Here is a 20303-nt window from a genome sequence, read left to right as displayed (position 1 = left end):
AGTTGAAAACAAAGTATAGTTTCCAATACGTTTCCCGTATGTGAATCATCAAGGACGGACAGTTAAAACGTGGGTAACAATGTCGTAATTTAAAAATGTCTGTTAGATGAACAAAACATTCGAGACGAAAATAGTTCTTTCAGCTGAGGAAGTTAGTCATTTCATTTTATTTTCTTTGAGAACGGGAACGGCTCGAGATTTCTAGGATATAATCCGAAGACATCGCTCAGGCATTCTGATAAATCATGTTAATAATGTCATATATATAAATTCATCAAAAAGCTACAGTAAAAGTTTATTTTTCTAAAACTCATTTCGACCATTTCGTTAATAGCTGGAAAACTTCAGATTTTAAAATGGAGTATACCACGTGTCCATTATTGCTAAGTATACCTGGGGTACCACTTCAATGTTTTGAAGTCTTCCACGTGATTTCCGTAAAGTCGGACCAAGTAGCAGTAAAATAAAGTTTCGTGTCAACGTTTCGGTTGTATGAATCGTAATGTCGTTTATGGAAGCTATGAACAACAACTTAAATTTAGTAATAATTAAATGTTTTTGCTAATTTGTACTATTTAGCAAACTACCGTCCTGCGTAATTTACTGCAGTCTCTACTTAAGCCTTTAAAATCCAATATATTTTGTTCTTAAAAAATTAGAAATATTGATTCTCAAATATTCCATAGGACAATTTTTACTTCATTACAGAAAATGATGGCTGAGGTAGTGAATCCACATGAGTCGGCTGGCTCTGAGCACTGTGGGACTTAACATCTGAGGTCATCAGTCCCCTAGAATTTAGAACTACTTAAACCTACCTAACCTAAGGACATCACACACATCCATGCCCGAGGCAGGATTCGAACCTGCGGCGTAGACTAAAGCGCCTACAACCACTAGGTCACATCGGCAGGCCCCCATGGATCTACTGGGAACGTGCAGGTGTGGAAAAGTGTAGTAAATGGGTAAGAGATATTTATTTTGCAATTCTGTAGGTGTGTGTTTTCATCATCAGGTCCTGAAAAACTTATCTAGCGTCCCGTGTCAAGTTTAGACTTAATAAGATCATTAGTTGTTCATTACATTACCACTGCGTCACTCTTTCTCTGCCCCACGTCAGGTTGTGGTGCTAATGGAATCAACATGATAATCTTTCCCAGCAGATTAGGTATTCGGGAAACGAATGACACACGTGTCAGAAACACATTTCGGTCTGATCTCTTTCGTCTCATTACTGAATCCAAATTTACACGAATCATGTGATAATGTTTCAGAGCCTTCATCATCTGAAAAGTCCAAAAGCAATTCCCCGTCGCCATACAGCACATCCTACGTTATGTCTTAATCTGACAGTCTGGTGGTCATATGGAAGTAGTATAAAAACTTCCTTCACAAATACAAAATCTGCTATTGTAAGCTCAACTTAGTCCCAATGGGACTATTTGGAGTCAAACGAAAATTATGCTCTCCAATTTTCTTCATAAATTTTTTTCTCTCTGTATGTATACACACCACTGCCATTTTTAGTAAAAAAAAAGAAAAGAAGATAACTAATCTTCAGATTTCTGCAATTCTCAAGTTATAATCAGACCATACGCCTACACAACCCATTAAACTATTTGCGCTTCCTAAGACTACAAACATATATCAGAGTAAAATTCTGTAAATTGATTTCGTCTCCTTTCTTATCCTGTAGAAGAGGCGACTGGGTTATTAAAAAAAAAAACAAAAACGGAGGTGAAGTTCATGAGGAGGACAAAGAGAGTCATAATTAAAAATGAACATATTAGAACAGAATCAAATATTTTCAACATGAATGAAAAAAAAATCAGAAATATCATGAAAACTGGAGATACCTCGTGAGAATGTAAATTTCTAGAATTCCGCAGAATATGCTGAACTACCAGCTGAATAGGAAGAGAGATATTGAGAAGCATCGGAAAAGATTGGAAAGATATTGTTAGTGGAATAGGAGAGACAATAGCTTAATGAGTGAAAGGAAGATGCTGCTGTTAACTAGTAAAGACTACTGAGCGTTTTCGCCAACTAGTTTACACAGACACCTACTGACGCCAAAAAAAAAAAAAAAAAAAGTAATTGTGGAACCGTCATGTGAACTCACTGGGCAATTGTTGTAGATTTCTTGTAATCAATAAAGAAATGCAGTGGGTACATATGGACACTGCGGGCTGGGAACCGTTAAAGCTTAGAGGATTGACTCCATATCGTCGTTTCGCGTGTACGATTATACTTCCAGAAGAAATTAGCAGACTGTCGTAACACAAGCTTTTCCTAAAGAAGACGCACTAAGCGTGCCGGAGCGAGTGACTAACATCGACTGCTGCCCTTTTTTCCCGTTGTTTTAGTTCCAGTCCCCCCGGCGGCTGGTACTGCTCCGGCAAGAACACGGTCGCCTTGTACTCGACGATTTAATGGGAGCCAGCAGCGAAGGCGCTATGTGTGTACACACAACGCAGCCGAGCCCCGTCTAAATCGTGGCTCGTTAGCGATGATCGGTGGTCGCGGATGAATCGGCTCCTTGTGTGTGGGCCCCGGCGGACGGGCGACGCCGATGCCTGCGTATGCTCGGCTCCCACACATGTGCGTGCGCGTGATAAAAAGCAGGTGCTCGCCGTGAGAACTTAGTCGCGCCCTCGCTGGAGGCGACAGTGCGTGTCCCGCGCTGTCCGGAATGTCTAGAAACCTCGGTGACGCCGTGCCAACAACCTGAATGTTACCGTCATTTAGATACGTGCGCCTACGTTCGTACTCTCCAAGCCAATAGACGGCGGATGGCGGAGGATACATCTTACCAATGTTATCGGTTTTCTTTCACACCCAAAACAAGTATTGAGCGTTGGGAAAATAGGTGCCTATACGCCTCCAGACCCGCCCTAACCTCCTTCATCATATTCTCGTGACCTGTACTAGAAGCACACATTGGTGGCAGCAGAATGAGCGTAATGGTCGGACAGCAGGTTCTCAAAATTTACCCAACAGTGTTCCGCGAGAACTATTTCGTATCTCGTCCAAGGATTCCCGTTACGGCCGTCCGGTGCGGCCGAGCGGTTCTAGGCACTTCAGTCAGGAACCGAGAAACCGATACCGTCGCAGGTTCGAATCCTGCCTCGGGCATGGATGTGCGTGATGTCCTTAGGTTAGTTAGGTTTAAGTAGTTATAAATTTTAGGGGACTCATGACCTCAGGTATTATGTCCCATAGTGCCCAGAGCCGTTTGAACCATTTTTTTTAAAAAATTCACGTCACAATGCTCCCCGCATTTCCGTTGCACTTTCATATTAGGTACACGAGGTCTGTTCAGAAAATTCCGGAACTTCGTCCACAAGATTTTTCTGCGTGTACCCTTCACTTATTGTGCTTGGTCTCCTTCTAAATACTCTCCTCCACAATCAATACACCGCTTCCAGCGCCCATTCGACTCCCGGAAGCAGTCTTGGTACGCCTCTTGCTGGATCGCGCGAAGGGCTGTCTGTGAATTTTCTTTTATCTCGTCTTACGGCAAGAAAGGAAGAAGGAATTGATTGTTGGTGTGAATAACGATCATCCTGCAGATGACGTGTCAATGAGCACATTTGTTCTGTGCATGCAGTACACGTGAGTTGCCTAGTTGTTTCCACTGCACTGTGTGGAACACGAAGGTTCTGTTATAGTTCAATAACCTGCTGTCTTCCAAGTTGATGTCCCCAGCACAGAAAAACAGCACGCAGGTCGCAGGTTCTGCATCGTGAGGCTGAAACTGACTTTTAGCGAGGTTCTGTTCTGAAGTAATGTATCACTTCTTTTGGATGCCACTCGCGTATTTTAATATAGCAACACGAGAAGACTACATGACCTTAAATACAACACCTTCTGATACAGCAAAGTACATTATCAAACACAATGTTAACGAAAATGTATCTTTACACTATTTGTGGCACGTGTCTGTGCCTCATGACTGCCGGAGTGAATTCCCTAATACTGAATACTGGCAAACACATCCTGTCACAGACAACATGGCTGTACATCTCGACTGCCTAATCCAGAGTGACGAACAGCCCGAAACACTTCGCGCGCCATACCAGAAAAGGCGTGACCCGAACGCTTCCGAAGTGCTTCGTCTGCAGTTTCGTCAGTCTTTTGATTTTGATTTAAATTGTTTTCAATAATTCTAAAATGACTCACTGATAGTCAGCTTTTGAGAGGTATTTATATTAAAAAGTGATGTCATTGACTCATGAGTCACGGGGCGAACGTGGGGGCAACACGGAACATTCCAAGATGCTGTGCCAGGACTTCATAACATGATCCAACTGAAATCTTCATTCATCTGCAATCTCTCGCACAGTCAGTCTTCCATTGTCACGCACAATTTCGTTGATGTTCCTGACATGAGCGTTATCAGACGTCGAAGGGTGTCCTGAACAAGGGTCATCTTGAACTTCTTTCGTCCATTTTTAAACCTTATGTACCATTCCTAACATCGAATACAGCTTACGCACCGAACACCGTAGGTTTCCTGTTCTGGTGTGTCTCTGTAAAGGTTTTCTAGAATTTCACGTAAAATTTAATGCACACGCATTGCTGCTATTGCTCCGCCATCTCTAAATTAGCAACTCGTGTGACACATTGTTCTACTCAATACAGAACAGAACAATAACTAACACACATACAGCAGTGAAATGTCCTGCAGTTACACAATAAAGACAGGCCTGTGCCGGAAGGCCAAGCACATTTCGCTCCAGCACACCATTGGCGCTAAATAACGAATATTCCGCAATTTTTTTTTAACAGACCTCGTTTGTAACTGTTGCCATAGCACGTCGTCTTGGAATGCGTTCCGCGTATGATGTCATGACTGTCTGGCAAGGACGCAAAATATGGAAACACACTAAACTGTGGAAAAAGGTCATTCGATGCCGTATTGCAGGGTGTCTATGTAATGGCTTCCAGACCAAAAAAACTGATTTGCATTATTTGATACTTCAGAAATTAAAATTTCATCTTAATTTACTCATTAAAAGGTATAATCTTAGGTTAAACGTTTAAACCTCCTACACTGTCAGGGGTCATTAAAGACCTCAAGGATCGTTTAGTTGCAAAGAAACAGTTTTAAAGTGGCTGTAGATTTCTCATCCACCAGATATGATTTTTGTGGACTTCCTGTCATAACCTGGCAAAATATTTATGATTATATCACAATTCTAACTACAATGACCTGAAACTTTAGCAATACGATCAGGACGTAACCCAGATTTACAATATGTGATTTTCAGTGTTGTATTTCAACTTTATTACGAAATTAAATGCTTGGCAACAATGCACCTTCTAAACTAACATTTATATGTCGGTTGTTGTAAACGGTTCGTAGGAAATACACACACAGGCACTGTTTTGACAAATTCACAGTTACGAATTGCATGTCGTTGAAGTTAGACGCGGTGTTACATTCTGTTCGTCATGTATGACGGGTGCGTTTTGAATGGGCTACAGTCCCCAGAACACTCTAGCAAGTTTACAGAATGATGATCGTGATGTTGATGTGGATATGATAGAGGGGATGCACAGGTCAGAGATGAAGTGGATATGAATGACTGTGAATAAGATGACTGTATTCAGCAAAATACTCCTGTATCTAGAAGTAGACAGTATATGACATATTACTACCTGATGTACACTAGCACGTTTCAAGGAACGTCTTGCGTTAAACTAGACGTATTTCACGTCACCTTCGACAACAATTACAGTCAAGGGCAGATAGTCTCAGACAGTTTATCATCAATCACATGCATAGTCTAATAGTGTTAATTATTCCAGTATTCGTTCAGATGACAAAAAAACCTGTATCTTAAAAAGAACGCTGGATTGAACTTTACAGAATTGGAGACATTATTTTGTCTACTAATAATAATTGGCTTATACACGGTACTCATACATGGGGAAAACTTTTTAGTGAATTTTGTCAGATGAATACGGCGTTTTAATTTTTCCGAGCTACCAATGTGCATCCACTATTAAGTGTGAGGTATACGAATATTTTGCGTTGAAATAATTTTTGGAGCAAAACAAACTAATTAGGATGCATAGTTATCATATTTCAAACATAGCTGTACGTAGTTGCAACTTCCATGTAACTTAATTACACCAACTATGGAGTCGTAATTTCTGGCTGACGACGACGACAACAATAACAACAACAACAACAACTACTACTACTACTACTACTACTCTTACAAACATAAACGACTAACATTTTTAGGACTACAACCGCATTAACGCCCGATACTATATGTAGCTTGTTTGTAGGTACTCCTAAGTATGTGATAGCAGTAGTTTATGTTAGGATTTCATGAACAAGAATAGATAAGTAAAGATTGACAAGTGTGCGTCCATGACGTATTTAATGCTTTCAGAATTTCGTAGAATGCGTTTTGCAGTTGGAAATTTCCTTGTTTGGAACTCAGTCTCCCCATTGCCACTTCAAGAAACTTTACACAAGAATTAGGTTCCCAGGCGACAAACTGAGTTTGTGTTCAGCCGTAATGTTGGCAAAAAATGTCTCAATGTTTCGATGTGTGCTCAATACGTTTTGAGAAACGTAACTGCGAATGTTCGTGTGTTGTGTACACTTAGGCTGACGAAGCTATTTCCAGGCAACAATTCACTAGTGTACTCAAGGGCAGAAGAAAAGTGTCAAAAACGTTGACATCACAAATATTGCTACATAAATAAGACGGCAGCATAATGCGCAGCTTGTTACCGTTGCTGTCACTGGAACATTGTTTCAAGCTATCCTTTTCTGATTACGGCAAGTAGTTCTTAGCTGTGCATGATTTCGTAAGCTGGAGCTTAAACAGTACATAGTCACACGCTCCTACGTTATCCTTTACACGGTAAACTTTCTATAATAAACGAATGTACGATGTAGTATGTAATTCGGGAAAATTAAAATATTCTTCTTTAGAGCGAATTGTTTGTGAGACTGGAGAATCTCTTTAATTTCTTTCTTAACCGACCATGAAGGCAGTCCTAGACTATATCTAAGCACGTGTTCGTACTTCTCGAATTTCTTAACCTTTGTTTTTTCCTGTTTTCGTTATCACTTGTCTGAAATACTTTTGTTGATAGATAAGTTTTAAACGTTTATTCTTCTTTCGTTGGCTTTCTTATGTGCTTCTGCAACTAGCTGAGTATGTGCTGTGCTGACAGATGGGGCGAAAGCTGTTACATTCACATTCTCTGATGGAAGGCACTATCTACTGTAGGTCAAAAGATCATTCGACATTTCTTTCCGTTTGCACTAAATATTAATTTATTGAACGAACTAACGAAAAAGTGCCCAGTAAGGTAAACAAACCGGAGGTCCAGTATCCGCATTTTAAAATTAATTTACTAAGCGTTGGGGCTTACATTCGGATTTTAAAATTTGATTATCTAAACGTATAGACTTTTCACTCTATGGTTAACTGCAGCTAAGCTCTTGTTCAATTTTTTCGATTAGTTTTCAAGAAATGATGTGGATTTTTCGAGTTAGTCGTACATAACCTAATATGTTCTAACTGAATACATTCGCCAGATTACAGTAATCTCATCCTCAATTCGCTGTTACGTTCTTACCTCGAGACAAAGTTCAGCGACATTTGTCTTCGCTGTTGAGTGCAAGGGAAGCATAATTCTATGTCATAAAAAGGATACGATCATAACAGATGCGCATCTTGGTACCCACTACACATAGTTTACATTTACTCGGCGGTCTTCAATTGCCTACAATAGTTACATTGTTTCTATCCATTCATACGTGCCTGTCTAAAAAAAAATCGCCTGCACAAGATCACCCATGGGACGTAATGCTGAAATTTGCACTTTAATAGGCAAACTAATTCTGAAAAACATCGACAGCTCTATTTTTCGTGCATCGGAAGAAAAACTGGCCATTCTTGACATTCGCTACTGTAACAATACCTTACTCACTTCCTGTTTTACTGTAACATTGGCAACCATTTCACGTTGCAGTGTTTTCACAGTGTCAGTTTCCCCATATAACAATTCATGAGAATTACGCATTCAGTTGTTTTACAATCACAAATTACTCCATCTACTTACATTCGATCATCATGGGTCATATTTTCAAACCTCACTTGAAATGCCTTTTTTTGTACAAACACATGAGTTATTCTTCTGAAATACTGTCTTTTAAAATTACTAGTCATGCAGAGTAGCCTTTAAACGACTGTATGTGTTCAACATTCCAATAAGCATCACGAACATTTCTCGAATCGCACAGCTTGTGGAAAGGAAACATGACAACGCTATCAGATAAGTCTTAGAAGAAAAGTAATTCAAAGCAAAAATAAAACAAAATAAAAAGTGATAAAGGCTATATATTTGAACTTCCATATCTGTTAAATTACCTACTCTCATCATGAAGTGAGCAAAATAATCGTTGAATGTTTTTTATGCTATGAAACCTTTTAACCATTTTCACTTTTTTATTTTGTTTTATTTTTGCTTTGAAGTGAGCTGCTCGCAGACACGTCATTAAAGGAGAACACCAGGTTCCTCATTTAAGGCGCCACATTTGTCTGTCAGCGGAAGCTGACTGCGAACACAAACAAATTATTAACATAATAAACGCAGCTGTAAGAAGAACACATTACGCAAGAAATTTCGTGTACTCAAAAAGAACTTTTTTCTCATAAGGGTACACCAACCAATACGTCCTAATAACTGAGTCCATCTTAAGAAAAATCTCGTCTTATTTCAAAAACTAGTATGTGTAACAGCTAACTAAACAGAGCACTTTTTCTTTGTAAAGAGAAACGTTCTCTAAGACTGTTAAAATTTTCTTATTTTTAAAATGCAGTACTACTATTTGCGATGTTAGCCATATTCAAGTGTAAACCAGCGAAAATTACGTGGTAAAAACTTTCTAAAGTCAAGAAAGTATTTCTTGATTCACAAACAACCGGTTTAGCCAGCCTTTGCTGTCATCTCCGCAACTTCAAATTGGAGATGAGTCGTGTGATTGTGATGACGTACACACGTCTGATATTTTAAAACTTTGTCATGTGCTAAAGCACAATATTTTCGCTGTTTTTTACTTGAAATTGACTACAGAATTAAACTGTGATTGTGGATTTTAAAAATAAACAATTTAATTCGAAGGCGGTGGTGATGTTGAAGTAATTACACTGTCGTATTTAGAAACGAAACTTTTCGTTTCGACATTATTACTGGAAACGGTTAATAATAAAGGCACAGAATTTCATAGACTATTTAGGGCAGGAAACGTTTCCACGGCGATTCATGTGGCCTCCATGGTCACATACATCGCGAGGGAACTGGAAGTAACCGACCAAATCTACTTCATAAGCGATAGAGATGTCTGGTACTGTAATTCATACGAAAGGCAACGGTTCCCAGCGAGTAAATTTCGAAACTTGTGTCCTACCTCCATTTATGAAGACACTGCAGCGTAAAGTAAGTCCCCGAACAACATCAGAGTGAGAGCGTGGGGCAGTGCACCCAGCCGCAAAGATAATTAAGTGTTAGATATCTCGTCAGCATAACGGACAATTTGTTCACACTGTTGCGGTACCTGGGGCGTGTTACGAAGCATACGAGCAGGTGTCAGGTAAGGAAACCGTTTCTGAATATCATTACGACTGGCTGCTACACAGTAGAAGTGAATGTACCAAGCTTTTTGAATAGTGTCATGCGTTTTTACCGCCACAGGCAGGAATTATTGCACTTTAGAGTTGTTGTTTGAAAAGGTTTTGCGCGGAGAACGCATTTGAGTGTTTCTCAAAATTCTGCTGAACAAGAGTTTGATGTGTGTTTATTTTGTGAATACAAATTTTTACGCAAGAAAAGATGTAAAAGACATGCTTTAAACATAGTTAATGCGTATAATTTAGTTTTTCAGTTACCGACGATGACGTTATCATATCCTACTAACAGACATATATGTCCGGAAAGTTCGTTTTGCGAAAAATTACTTTCTATTTCTGAAAACCACAAGCAATACATGCTATTTTCTTGTATCGTTTTGTAGCCTAAAGTCTCAGGTCCTCTTTACACCTTTTGTCTCACGTTGGTGCACAAAATCGAATATGCGCGTTAACCATTTAGTGACATTTTGGTGCTGTATTATATAAAGGTAGCTAAACAAATTCTATAATGTGAATTGTACCAAGCAACGTGGGGAACTGTGTAACGGAAATAGCTATTACAACAGATAAACTGAATTTTGCTGTCTTCTTGTATTCATGCAGCTAGACATTGCGATATCGTTAGGAATCAGGCAGTTACGTCGTTACGGTAAGTTAATTTGGCATGTAATTTCTATTAATATAGTCTAGCTCTCATTAACGTTGATGCGAATATTTCGACAATGCAGTGCGGTGCTTTGAACTTAAAGCTGACTCCCAAATTAGATCTGATGGTATTCATTTTGACTGCGTATTTGGCACTTACGATTAAATAACTCACCATGGAAATTGTCTCCATATCAGAAACGTTCGTCACATCACCACAGAATAACATCTACAAATACACATTTTCCTCTTACTGAATACTACACTAAATCATATTTAGTACAGACAAAAATAAATTTACATTAAGTTTAAATATAGTATTCAGTGCGAGTAACAAATGCATATGATAATCAGTAAGAATAGTGCCCTGTGAAATGACTTAAATTTCTCCAACACAGACAATGTCTCGCACAAAATGCCTATAAATGCGGGGGTCACAAAGCCTAACAAGGCCTTTTTTGTAAAACAAAAAAGGGTAAGAAGAACAAATTGCATATAATTCGTTGCTGCAACTTTGTTCAATAGTGTTGCTGCAAGTCGTACATCTGTATCACTCACTGTCTTACAACTGCCACTACACAATGCACTGTTCTACATTGATGTACTAAACATTTGGACTCATAAATGAAGGATACGTTTCGATGGGATTGCTCGTTATGTGCATTTGTCAGTTCAGTCATTCTTTCCGGGAATGTGTTACAGAATGATTCTGCTGTAAACTTCCAGTCTGTTAGTGTTCCGTGTGCATAATTATCATCAGTTTTAAAGGGAAACAATATGTAGTTTATGGCGTTAAGGGCAATGTACAAGAAGTTCTGCAATCATTTTTTAGAATCCTTTTGGATCAATAATTTTAAATTAATATCTTAACACGCACTGCGAAGACATAATATAATGTTCATATAACATCAGAGATAAGGAGTTTGAAGACAGCAGGTGAAGAGTAAAATACCCTATTTAATTTGAAAACAACGAAATCCTTGTACCAAGAAAGAAATTATTTCCGACAAAGCTGATCTGTTGGAATAAATATTTTTATTTTATCCTCGATTACCGATGGGTTCCGGCACGTAACATGCTACATCGTAGGTCGTGCATAAACTATTAACTGTATATTTGACGCGCACCTCTTTTAAGTATGTACAAATCCATGTAAATAACTACGTACGGTACTTCACTCGATTTGACTTCCTTATGAAGTGGCGTAAATAGAGAAACCAATGGGGAAAAAAGAATGAGATCAAATTATTTGTTAGAACTGTGCAAATAAGCTATAATTATAGTAACTTTATCTCATACATCATAAACGATGTTGTATGAAAGCCTGTAAATATGTCAATAATGAAATGCTGCACCATTTACAATTTTTAACCCAGAACAAGGCGTTTCAAGAATTTATTTTCAAGTGATGTGCAAGCTTGATCTGGTATTATATGTGATACATGAGTGTGTTAAACTGCTGTTACCCTACAGTCATCTCTTTAATATAGTGACCCTGCTTTATTACGTAAAAATTCACACACAGACACACGCAACGCATCATACACACTTTTTGCTTTACATTAAATAATAACGCACTACCAAATAAAATGGACTCAGAAGTGTTCTGTTGTAATAGATTACGTCTATATTTACATTAGACAGTCACTACAGCTTCTGACAGTAAAGAAAATATTTATTTAAAATCAGTTATTTTAATTCTATTTTCGAAGTATTTTGTAGCAAAAGATTTTTATTTCTACATCGATAATTGCTAAATATGAAACGTGTTGTGAATTGGTTATGAATTTAATAGAGTTATTAGACCTACACACAAGAGAAGCATTTGCATAAATTAGTAGGTTCACCATCTGTCACGGTTTAACAGAAAACAAACGGTGGGAATAATGTTCTGTGAGTGTGTGAATTTGTGTGTTTTGGAAGCGCAACATATTAAGATAATAAAATATTGACTGCAGAGAAAGTGATGCAGAAAACAAGTCATATTAATACCAACGTAAACTGCGAATAAATCCCAGAACGCTCCATTTTACGTATTATAAAATGTGATGTATTACAATATTTATTTCAGTAACCCTAGAAATGTTTCTTGTTCTGCTTAATCCTAACGCCAAAGGTCGGTGTAAGTAATAGGAGCACTTTCGCTTGAATGCAATACACATTACCAATGAAATTTTTATTTCGTAAAAAGTAAGTGGCGAATCTGGAACAACAAAAACTTTTTCGAATACACGCTCGCAGAGAGACACTGCACAGGCACACACGACTGTGTGAAAATAATTTAAAATGTAGCGCTGATCAGCGACTGGAGAAAGTGTGCTGTGTACAGATTTGCTGGCACTTACCTGCGGCCATTGCGCGCTGCGGGAACGTAGGCAGGCGCGGCGGCCATCTTGGCGGGCGGTGGGCCGTCTCGCGCCGTCATTTGTCTGCCGGCTGGGCCGCTCCCGTCCCAAGGCAAAAAAACTCCCAGGCCCTGCCGACGGCCGCCTTTCCCTCCGCGTAGACAGTCTGCAACCTCCGACCACGTTTTTGTCGCCTTAATTAGTTAATATTAACATGAGTCATATTGCGACACTTAAAAGTCAACTTCTACATCATTACCGTCAACAGGTGCGATTTCACTCTTCAATTTTCTTTCTTTCAGCTGCTACGGTAACTGAAAAGTACGAAAATATTTCAGAGCTATCATAATCCTCTTGTGGAAATACGAAAAACTGAAAAAAAAGCATTGGCAGCTTACAAAATTGCATACCACAATATAAGTTGTATTTATAGTCGTCACTTTAGGTCAGTCTGACTACAGTCAATTAAAACGAATTTTTCTGTGTCATACCCGTTTCGCCTACTTTGCTTAAAACATATTATCATGGTCTGAATATATACATATTTGTGTTTACACCGTTTTGTTTTACGTACTGAGAACAGACGTTACGAATAGTTTTGGCACATTACGTTTTATATGATATAATAATAGTTGAGATGATCACATACCTAAGTGTTGAAACTGGGATCAGCTGTATAATTGCTCAGTGCCTTTAGTCCAGCAATGTCCTGTAATTGTACACATTATACCTTACTACGGAATGAATTGTAGGCAACAGATAGAAACATAGCAACTATAATCTAAACATTTGCTCATTCGTAGTTACCTTGTAACACGCTCAAATCCTGATATTGAGTAAACAGGACGAAACTCTTGCTTAGATTCCTACGCACAGTTTTTAACAGTGAGTTGTTCATGCAGCCAATGTAGCAGATGTTTGTTCCTTCAAACTTCAACAATTCATAGAATTCCGAACAATTCATCTTTCACCATCGATATTACTCTCACAGTATCAGCTTTCATTTAAGGTTCCTCACGAATTCATATCTTAGGCCGGCCCGGGTGGCCACGTGGTTCTAGGCGCTACAGTCTGGAACCGTGCGACTGCTACGGTCGGTGGTTCGAATCCTGCCTCCGGCATGGATGTGTGTGATGTCCTTAGGTTAGTTAGGTTCAAGTAGTTCTAAGTTCTAGGGGACTTATGACCTCAGAAATTAATTGCCATAGTGCTCAAAGCCATGTGAACCATATAGTCGTCAAAGAAAAGACACTCTTGACTGTTGTGTTTATACTGGGAAGACGTAACAAGTTCCACAACATTAGAAATATTTTCATATGAAAAAAGTGAAGAGCTGGAACATTTGTAGCCAATGGTCACCCAGTGACAGTTTTTTCTGAGCTCCATTTCGATGAAGTCTGACAAATTGGTGTAGCCTATATAGTATAGATAATTTTACAAACCAAGAAGTATAAATGTTATATCCTAAAACTGTACAAGATCGATAATTTGATTTGATTTATAAACACTGAAACATTTAAACGTCCCAGCAGAATCCGATGGGGACAAGGGGAGTGTACGCCAAAAACCAGAACTATCACAACCATATCGGGGCGTGCGGTCAGCATATAATTGCCTTGTTGTTGCTCTACTCTTATTTGTGTTCCTATTTCAAGATTGTTGGTCTGTCTATTGCTATTCGGTATTAAATCCACCCATACCTATTCCAGTTAGTAATGTATAGGTTAGTAACTATATAATGTATAGGTTAGTAATATATCGAATCAACAGTAGATTTGTAATGACATTACTTAGTGAGTAGTTTTCTTTTCATATTTACTTTCTCAATAAAAGCCAGTAGACTGTCTGTATTTCTGTTTTTTTTTCGGGTTTTTTATGCTTGCTGTGGGGCGGATGATGGGAAATAAAGAGATTAATTTTTACCATTCTTTCGAAGACGTGTTCAGACGAGCTCAAGCTCCGATTACCAAAGGTGTTCTTACAAAGGAACCATCCCGACATTCGTCTTATGCAGCACGGGGTAATCTGGAAAAACCTAAATCTGGATACCTCGCTCGATACTCTTGTATAGTGGTTGTCTACTGTACGTGTCACTACAGGCTACATTTTCTCATTCTATTGATACTCTGTGCGATGGGAGAAGTTTCTTCCCGTATTTACAGATCGCTGTCCGCAGATGTCAGGACTTGGGAGTATCACGCAATGTTTCTGTAGGGGCAGCATGCGCAGATTTGGTGTTCTTCAGTTTCTCTTTAAATGATTAACCGCATTCTTTGTTTAGTAAACAACAGTTTCAAGAGAAAAGAGTTATTGTTAACTTGATATCCTACACAGCAGCGTCTGGTTTCAGATTTCCGTTATTCAAATGGTAAAAACGGAACCTTACCACTTCATTTTGTTGCCCGTTTTTCTCAGGAACGGGTAGCCATATCACGTTGAAATTTATGCCATACATTAAGGCATCGCGTAAGAGTCAAGGTTCTAATTTAACTCTTTTAAAAGATATTACCATGTATGTCACATGTGTTGATACTCGCAAACGAACTACAAAACATACAAAGTACCTCCCGTTGACGTAGAATCGTGATATTATGCCGAGAAAGATGCTTTCACAGTACAACCAAAGGAAAAACTCCGCAAATTGTTGATTTGTAATAAGATCACACGAAAATTAAATGTTTTGTTTCATTAGTTATCTGACTATCCGTCCGTCTGTTGCGATCCCCTTTTCTCAGGAACGGAGAGATGTATTTAGTTAAAATTTGTGTCCCAAACTAAAAAATGTATAATAAATAAATATAATAAACGTTAGCTTGTGAGTCAGTGCAATCAGAAGAAACGGCTATTCCCGTCACATATTTCGTACTCGCAAACTCACTCACCAAGACCTACGCCCGCCGCTCGTGGTGTAGTGGCTAGCGTTGCTGCTTCCAGGTCACGGGGGGCCGGGTTCATTCCCGGCCGGGTAGGGGGTTTTCTCCGCACGGGGACTGGGTGCTTGTGTTGACCGCATCATTTCTTCTTCATTCGTGAAAGTGGCTGGTCTGGACTGTGTAAAGACTGGTAATTTATGCGGGCGCTGACAACCGCGCCCCACAAACCGAATATCATCATCATCATCATCATCATCATGATCGTCACATCAAAACCTATTCAGTACTTCCTGTTGGTCATTAAATCTGCCAACGAGAAAGGTTTCAGAATAAAAGTAAAGGAAAATATCAGAAAACTGTTAATCCGAAATTATATACCACAAAAAAATACAAGGTGTCCATAAAGTCCCATTAAAACTTGAAAATTTTATTACAACGGCAGTTGTTGAGATATTTTAACATCATTTCGTTTATTGTAATCAGTGTTTGTAAACGTTTTTTTTTGATAGTGTTTAATAGACCACATTGCCTTTGGTGGCAATGGAGTTACGAATCCTTTGCTTCAAGTCAGCAATGTCTCGTATCTGTGTGTGATACACGATATCTTCCATACCCCCATAAAAAAAAGTCCAAGGCAGTGATGGCGAACGCGGTGGCCAAAGATTTTGCCCATCCCTCCCAATTCATCTTCCTTGAAATATTTCGTTGAGGAACCGACGAACATCCAGTCCCCAATGCGGTGGTGCAGCATCTTGCTGGGAAATGATAGTTGATAGTAAGTCAATCAGTTGTGGTGCTATATATTCGGTCAGAAGTTCGAGGTACACATCTGCAGTAATTGTTGACTCGTTGAAGAAACGTGGACCAATTATTCGGTTGCACATGATTCCACACCACACATTCAATTTTGGACTATCCCGGTGAAGCTCACTAGTCACAAGGGAGTGTTCAGATCCCCAGATTCTCACATTGTGTCTGTTTGATGTCCCACAAACATGTTGCCTCGTCACTGAAACAAATCCGCCTGAGGAATGCTTCATCCTTCGCAAGGCGTTCCAGCATGCGGAGTGCAAACTCGGTCCGTTTTGGGTTGTCATTTGGGTCAATTGTCTGTAACAGTTGCAATTTGCAAGCGTGCAGCCGTAAGTTCTTGTGGAGGACCTTATGCACAGTTTAACGTGGTAGTTGAAACTGTCTGGCAAAAGTGCGGTGAACGAGTGAAGACGTTTAAAACGCGATCGATGTTTTCCTCCGATGTTCTTTGTCGGCCGATCCTCCCTTTATCCAACACTGTTGCTGTCTCCATAAATTTTTTGCGCCGTGCACGGATAAAAGGGCTCGATGGTGGATCTCTTCCATACTTCGTTCTGAAGATTCATCCAGTCTGAACATCCGATTTTGTCTCAATAAACCAGGACACACATAGTACATTCTCTTAAGGAGTTGCCATTCTATAGAGGTTCAGTTCCTTCCTTGAACAGAGTATGTGAAACACAAAATTTTAATATATATATAAAAACTTTAGTAAACAGTCATTACAATAAAAGAGATTTTGTTACAGTATTTCAACAACTGCCGTTGTAAATGACTTTATGGACACCCTGTATTTCTTTTGCGAATTTAAATTAAATGTTTACGAAAGTCTTGTAATCCCTGAGACCGATATCTTGCCAGTATAAGTGGCAGTAACAGACAAAAATCGTTGTGATCCTCTATTCACGAATTGGATGAACGGTCTATACACATAAATGCATTAAAAAATGAAATGATCGTATGGCATTGCTGGCCGGGAAGCCCCATTCGGGGGAGTTTGTCCGCCGTATTGTAAGTCTTTTTTAGATGACTCCACATCGGCGACTTGCGAGTCACTGATGGTCTGATGATGGACACAGAACATCCGGTTCCCTGCCGCGAATCGAACCCGGGTCCCCTGCGTGGTAGGCGGTAACGCTACCGCTACGCTACGGAGGCGGACACGCAAATGCAGTTGCCGCTCGCTACCACGGGCGACTGTTGCCTTCAACACAGTAATGGAAATGAAGTCCCGTGATTCTTCACAGAGCGTAGGGAAAGATGCGGGTGGCCAGCACCACCGTACTAGGCAAGGTGCTGGTGGAGGTGGTTTTACGTTGCCTTCCTTCGACCGTAATGGGGATGAATGATGTTGAAAACGACACAACAACACCCAATCATTTCGGGTCAGGTGAAAATTCCTGACGCCGCCGGGAATCGAACCCCGATCCCCGTGCTCGGGAAGCGAGAACGCTACCGCGGGAGCAAGAGCTGCAGGTTCTGCACAGTAAGGTCACTGGAAATAAAGTTGCGATTTTATGCCGGGAATCGGAGAGTGAGTAGAACATCAGCGCGCCTTAAAAGAACACTGCGCGGCGGTTGCGTTCAACCTACCTAGAGATTCCCTCAGCTAGTGCGCTGAAAACCTGTTCTCAGCAGCACTGTCGTTGTGCGATTGCAATTCAGGTTCCGCTCCTTCTTTTCTCGTTTTTACACTCGCATCTAATACGCCGAGTTTCTAGGGGCGTGGCAAATATACATATTAAACTGAGGCCCGGGAGGAATAAGAAACCAAAGAGGATCACAGGTCTCTGCGACCGTGTCGGGCGTTAAATCTGCAGCTTTATTGTGTAATCATCGCTCCGCCTTGTAATCCTGCTAAGTATGAGACTGGAGTTTTTGAGTCCGAGAAGTAAATATCTTTGACCTGTCCTGCGAACAGGTGGTTGGGTCCACAGAAGGACACCTCAAACTTCTGCAATCCTAACACAGCTTAAGAGCTGGGCGATTCCCATTCCAACTGTAAAATCTCCAATGAACTTAACAATATTGAAATTTGAGCAAGAAAGGGAAAGTTTTGTCTGACCAGGACTTGAACACGGGACACTCGATAGGCGTAAGTAGTCGCCAAAGCCATTCGGTTACTTTAATGTGGCTCTAGGCGCTAATCAGGCTTTCATTGGCACTTATGTTTCCTCCCACGTAGCGCCAATTGTCATTTGTCGCCTCTTCTTCATATTGGAGTTCAGGCTTCACTGTGGACATTACACTGATATAATATCATGTCATTGAACTGTCAGTGTCCAAACGGATACTTTCGTTGTACGTCCCACGTTGAATTCTGCTATTATTTCACGCAGTGTTGCTTGTCTGTTAGCACTGACAACTCCACGCAAAAGCTGCTGCTTCAAATGGCTCTGATCACTATGGGACTTAACATCTGACGTCATCAGTGCCCTAGAATTTAGAACTACTTAAACCTAACGAACCTAACGACATAACACATATCCATGCCCGAGGCAGGACTCGAACCTGCGACCGTAGCGGTCTGTGATGAGAGGCCGGCCGAAGTAGCCGAGCGGTTCTAGGCGCTACAGTCTGGAACCGCGCGACCGCTACGTAGCAGTTTCGAATCCTGCCTCAGGCATGGATATGTTTGATGTCCTTAGGTTAGTTAGGTTTAAGTAGTTCTAGGGGACTGATGACCTCAGTAGTTAAGTCCCATAGTGCTCAGAGCCATTTGAACCATTTTTTTTATGGGAGATAATGCCTGAAATTTGGTATTCGCGGCACACTCGTGACTCTATGGATCTCGGCATATTGAATTCCCTAATTATTCCCGAAATGGAATGTCCCAAGCATCTAGATCTAGTTACCTGAGTACAAATGACGGCTCGGTTAGTGCCCTCCACTTTTATTCCCTGTGTAGGCGGTACTACCGCCATCTCTATGTTTGGATGTCGGAATCTCATGACTTTCGTGACTCAGTGTATTTTCGTTCTATTGGACGTAATCGATCTCGGTTGTAATAACCATCATCGGAGCAAGACGCTGAAACATATAGTACAAAATTTGTGATTTATTGAATAATGTTTCCTTCAGAGTTGCAAATTATATTTTTATTAGTGACTAGTTTCGAGCTTCCGTTCATTTTCAAACAGTTACCTATTAGCAACTTTGAATCTTAACTACAAAACAACTTAAAGTTGTTGTGATTTTTCAGTCGGAAGTTCGGTTTAACGCAACTCTTCACACAACTCTATTCTGTTAAACCTTCTTCATAACTAAGTCTGTTTGCACCTGCTTACTGTCCTTGATCCCCCTTTACAGTTATTATACACCACACTTCCATTACCAAACTGACGAACCCATAATGCCTTATAAAATGTCCTACCGACAAATCCATTAGTTTAGTCAAGTTGTACGACAACCTTCCTGTCTCCCCAATTCGAGTCTGTAACCTTTAGTTAGATTCACGTTCTGGCCATCTAATCTTCAGCATCTTTCTGCTTTTTAAAAAAGCTTCCATTATCTTCTTGTCTATAATATCATGGTCCTCGTATTACATCTGTGCAAGGGTACACTGCCATACAGATACCTTGACAAAAGACTTTGACACCTATTTTTACACCAAATAGTAATAAATTTATGTTTCAGAAATGCTTTTTCATCCTCTCCACATCGACCTTCGCGAGTTACATTGCTGCAAGTAACGAGACTCACCTGTTATCTTCATTACCTCATATCGTAATCTAACTGCCCCAGCATCGTCTGATTTAATTAAACTACATTCATCAAATTGTTTAACTCCTCTCGATGTTAATCTTATGTCATCCATTCACGACACGTTACATTCCATTTAACTGTCCTTCCAAGTCCTTTGCCTCTGTGTCAGAATCTAAAATGCCGTCGACAAAATGTAATTTTTTAGTCCAAGTCCTCGAACTTTAATTCACTCTACATATTTATTTTTGTTTGTC

General features: G+C 39.9%; 1 long non-coding RNA gene across 2 annotated transcripts in view; it reads right to left on the bottom strand.

Moving 5' to 3' along the window:
• LOC126293362 (uncharacterized) overlaps positions 1–20303 on the bottom strand; it is a 216603-nt gene that overhangs the window by 56887 nt on the left and 139413 nt on the right. The window contains exons 2-3 of one of the 2 annotated variants that reach the window (XR_007552281.1): positions 12918–12972; positions 12659–12831 (exon numbers count right to left, since the gene is read on the bottom strand). This is a non-coding gene — a long non-coding RNA (uncharacterized LOC126293362). Of the gene's footprint in view, positions 1–12658; positions 12973–20303 lie in introns of both variants that reach the window. The other variant, XR_007552280.1, reaches the window with a different exon arrangement.

This window comes from Schistocerca gregaria, chromosome 10 (genome assembly GCF_023897955.1).
Source record: "Schistocerca gregaria isolate iqSchGreg1 chromosome 10, iqSchGreg1.2, whole genome shotgun sequence".
NCBI lineage: Eukaryota > Metazoa > Arthropoda > Insecta > Orthoptera > Acrididae > Schistocerca > Schistocerca gregaria.
The sequence above is the reverse complement of the archived record's forward strand: the minus strand, read 5'-3'. Positions and strand labels throughout refer to the sequence as shown.